Here is a 5,180-nt window from a genome sequence, read left to right as displayed (position 1 = left end):
ACTGCAGAGCTTCTCAGCTTCAAATCAGCTCCCCTGTTGGTACATGCTGAGTCAGAGGCGAGTGATGGGAGAGGGAGCATCACATGATGCTCTCTCCTTCATTACTGCTTTCAACTGTATCGGCATCTATAATTTGATATGATTATTAACAGGTTGGCTTAAGATTATTTCAAGGTTTTCTATGGGTCTGATCACTTTGATAATGGCTACAGCAACGAGGCGTACGGAGCGGAGTCGCATGTGTACGAGGTGTACGGAGCAGAGCCACGTATGTATGAGGTGGATGGAGCGGAGCCGTGTGTGTACGAGGTGTATTAAGTTTGAAAGGAATGGCGCCCGCCAGCTCAAATTTTTTTTATGTGCGGCACATTTACTCTGCCGAGTTTGAGACCTCTGCTGTAAAGTGTCAGATCACTGATCTGACACTTTGCAGTGCACTGTGTAAGATCAGCGATCTGACATGTACTGCAGGAGGCTTTCTCAACGCCGAATCTCAGCAGGCACTGTGAAATCCACCTCCCTGCAGGACCCCGAAGGCCCCCGCGGCCATCTTGGATCCGGGGGCCTGCACTGTTCCCTGCGTGATTCTTCCCTATGCCCATGTTTGATCGCAGTGTGCCAGGGGTTAATGTGCCGGGGGCAGTCCGTGACCGCCTCTGGCACATAGTGCCGGGTGTCAGCTGTGATAATCAGCTGAGACCCGGCCACTATCAGCGGCGCTCCCCCCGTGAGCGCTGCTGATCGCTATGACGTACTATCCCGTCCATGGGAATTAAGTCCCAGGTCACATGGACGGGATAGTACATCATATGACAGAAAGGGGTTAATATGGAGCATCTTATAGGGCCACCATTAACCTTTGTGCAGCATTATATGGGGCATATATTAAAATGGAGCATCTTATGGGGCCACCATTTTACTTTTATTAGTATCTATTTTTATTTTTGAAATTTACCAGTAGCTGCTGCATTTTCCACCCTCGGCTTATACTCAAGTCAATAAGTTTTCCTAGTTTTTTGTGACGAAATTAGGGGCCTCGGGTGATGCTCAGGTCGGCTTATACTCGAGTATATATGGTATGTCAAATTGGTAGCTAGACCCTAGTGGGTCTTGCACAGTGTCATTTTTACTACAGTCCACAGATGTAATTTAGATCCCTAATCTCACCTCTGCTTTACCAGCATGATGAATTAATAGGAAAAACACATGGTATTGATGGAGCTGTTGTTTTCCTGCCAAAGAAACTCAATAAGATCAATGAGGTGGTTAGCCGCACACGGAATGGAGAAATAGTAAAGATGACAATTAGTTTCACATTTGAGTTAAAACTCTCTTCACCAATTTGCTTTCACTTTTACAACATTATATTCCGAAGCCTTGAAGAAAAAGATGAATATATTGTGAAGCAAATAGGTGTGAATAATTATCACCCAATTGATGTTACATAAGTCAAATCAATCCTATAAAGAGAGCACGGCACTCAGGAATAGCTTGGTTGTTGGTGCTCAAGTCGGGTATCCAACCCATCAATCAAAAAATGACAAAAATCTTTGCAGTCAATATGTGAAATATTCAGACACTTTTATTTTGTGCATCCAGACAGAAAGGTTTAAACGTTTTCGGTCCAGCATAGGACCTTCATCAGAAAAATCTTGTTTACTGAAATAAATAAATCCTTGCAATGGTAGCCAAAAGAAGGACAAAGTAGAGAGTCTGGATGGCCAGTGGAAATGTTAAATGGCTGGCGTCTGGAAAGCGTATGTGGACTGAGCCGTCCAAAGTCATAAGTCAAAACATACACAACCTAACAATGGGGAATTGATTTACCACCAAAATTTTGAAGTATGAGACTAAGATAAGATAAGATAATCCTTTAATCGTCCCACCAAGGGGAAATTCAGAGCATTACAGCAGCAAGGCAGGAACAAGTACAGATACAGATGCATAAAGGCATTACACTGACAGTAGGTAGGTACATATACGAAAAAAAAAAAAAAAAAGATGTAACCGGACTATCACAACTTTGGATCTATCAGTTCACTGTTTGGGTCGTTCTCCATTTTGGACAGTGCTGGTTATACAGCCTAACTGCAGCAGGAAGGAAGGACTTTCGATAGCGCTCCCTCTCACATTTAGGATGAAGTAGCCGGTCACTGACAGTACTGCACATCTTTGTCACGGTCTCATGCATGGGATGGGAATCATTCTGCACCATGTAGCTCACCTTGGCCAGTATCCTCCTGTCGCCTACTTCCTGAACTGGATCAAGGGGGCATCCCAGGACAGAGCTGACCCTTCTAATCAGTTTGTCTAGCCTATTTCTGTCCCTGGTTGATATGCCACTACCCCAGCACGCCACACCAAAGAAGATGACTGATGCCACAACAGAGTTGGAGAAGGATGCAAGGAGTGCCCCTCTAACTCCGAAGGCCCTCAGCCTTCAGAGCAGATAAAGCCTACTTTGGCCCTTCCTGTACACTGCATCCAAGTGATGGGCCCAGTCAAGCTTATTATTGAGGATCACACCAAGGTACTTATAGGTGTCGACTATCTCAATGTCATTTCCCTGAATGTTCACCACTACTGGTGGATTTTTTCCCTTGCGAAAGTCCACCACCAATTCCTTGGTCTTCACGGAATTAATCCTAAGGTGGTTCCTCTGACACCACTCCACAAAAGCTTGGTTAGTATCTCAGTACTCTCTTTCATCTCCTCCTGAGATGAGGCCTACTATTGCAGAGTCATCAGAATACTTCTGCAAGTAGCAGCTAGATGAGTTGCACTTAAAATCCGCAGTGTACAGTGTGAAGAGAAAAGGGGCAAGAACTGTACCTTGAGGTGCCCCTGTATTGCAGATCACTGTGTCTGACACACTGTCCTGAACCTTTACAAACTGAGGTCGGTTCGTGAAGTAGTTAAGGATCCAGGTGGAGAGTTGGAGGTCCACGCCAACAAGGCCCAGTTTGTCTCTCAGTAGAGCTGGCTGTATGGTATTAAAAGCGCTAGAGAAATCGAAGAACATTCTCACAGTGTTCCCAGGTTTCTCCAGGTGAGAGAGAGTCCTATCTAGAAGGTGGATAATGGCATCATCCACACCAATGCCCGGCCTGTAGGCAAACTGGAGAGGGTCCATATCCGAGCTCACTAGAGGACGGAGACGTGTGAGAACCAATCTCTCTAGTACCTTCATCAGGTGTGATGTCAATGCTAGAGGTCTATAGTCATTAAGGTCTTTCGGATAAGGTTTCTTCGGAACTGGTACCACACACGATAATTTCCACAATTGTGGTACTATACCTATTCTCAGGCTCATATTGAACAGATATGTAATGATCTCACTCAGCTGGTGCCCGCAGGTTTTGATTAGCCTTGCACTGATGCCGTTGTGAAGTACAGTATTCAGATGTACAGGACATCTGGTTCTCCGGGATCCATTTTTGTGCTTGCGACGCCATTTTGCTGTTTATGAGTTAAATTTTGTAACTTAACTAGATGAAAGTTCACGGCTGTTATGAAACCAGACTGTTCCAGCTTGTACAAGATATAAGATATGAGATGAGACCCTAAAAGAATGTGCTATTGTTCTATATTCTACGTCACGCAGCTAGGGACATATTCTGAATCTCTTACAATACTATTGGCTTACATGTATTACGATTCTATTGGTAGCTGTATACTTTGCATAATTAAGCAGAATGCTATGTAATGTGAGATTCAGTAAAGGGGCTCAGTGATCTGCCTCGATCCTCCCGTACAGAGACCCCCGTCTCCGTGTGGTCATTCCCAGTTGCTAGCAACGCCCTGTGAATTAATTTGGAAATCACTGGCTCAACCGTGAAGGGTTAATTTAGCCCTACCTCAACACCGTCAGGACCTGCAGCTTTCAAAACTTTGATCTTATCCAGTTCTTTTGCAACCTGGGTACTTGTGAAGAACAGACCCTGGCTCAGTTGACAAGTTGCAGCAGGGGGTGAGGTTATTGTAGCAGAGAGGTGTGAATGATATGCAGGGGCAGGAGCAGCCAGTGTGTGATTAAATCTGTTAAAGAATAGATTAAGTTCATTAAGCCCCTCTTTATTTACAACCATCCTGGCCACAGTCTGTCTATGCCCAGATATAGACTTTAGACCCTCCCAGACTTCATGAATCCTTTTCTGTGACAATTTCAGTTCAATCTTTGTCTTATAATTAGCCTTTCCCTGCCTGATTAGATTCTTCAGATCTTTCTGCACCTCTCTCAGCCTGCCCTTGTCACCTGATCTGAAGGCCAACTTCTCTTTGAGAAGAGCCTTTATTCCGGGGCTGATCCCTGGTTTATTGTTAGAGAAGCACCTCACTAATTTTGTGGGTACCATGTTGTCTACACAGAAATTAATGTAGTCTGTTATACAGTGTGTGAGACCATCCATGTCATCACCATATGAATCTTGCAGCACTTCCCAAGTGGTTGTTTCAAAGCAGTCTCTCAGAGCATCATCACTCTCCTCAGTCCATATCCTCACTGTGCGAGTGACAGCAGGTTCTCTGTACAAGTGGCTTGTACACGGGTTGGAGGTGCTCTAGGTTGTGATCCGATCTTCCAAGGGGCGGTAGGGCTGACGAGGCATATGCCCCTCTCACATTGGCAAAGAACAAGTCCATTGTTTTGTTGTCTCTAGTGAGGCAGGTAACATACTGTGTGCAACTGGGTAGTATGGATGCTGGAGACTAGGAGACAAGATGACTAGTGTCATCTTGTGGATTGATATGAGCCACAAAGTCCTTCAAAATGAAACTGTTCTGGATGTAATGATGCTTGCATTAAAGAACTGATTGGCCAGATATGTACGGGGTCAGGATGACCGGGCTGCGGGTACATGTGCTGCATCGGGTCCGGAATTGTCAAGGCTGCGTCCCCTATTTCCCAGGGGAAGGAATAGGGGAACGGACAGACCCCATTACCCAGGAAGAGGGGGCATGTTTAGACAGGGAACCTGTCCGGAAGATGAGGAAAAAAATGCAAAGTAGGAGTGAGTCCCCAGCTGTGAGCGTGTGAGCAGCAAGGGGGGCAGTGCACTACGCACCCAAAGTGCCAACGCCGCGTCAAACTGTAGCAGGCGGACAGACCCAGTGACCTAGAGGCAGGGGGCCAGCTTAAGAGAAAGCGGGCATGACAGCAGAGATTTTTGGCGTGGACAAGC

The sequence above is a fragment of the Dendrobates tinctorius genome, unplaced genomic scaffold (genome assembly GCF_039654945.1).
Source record: "Dendrobates tinctorius isolate UK_male_01 unplaced genomic scaffold, ASM3965494v1 ptg000038l, whole genome shotgun sequence".
Lineage (NCBI taxonomy): Eukaryota > Metazoa > Chordata > Amphibia > Anura > Dendrobatidae > Dendrobates > Dendrobates tinctorius.
Note: the sequence above shows the minus strand (reverse complement) of the source record.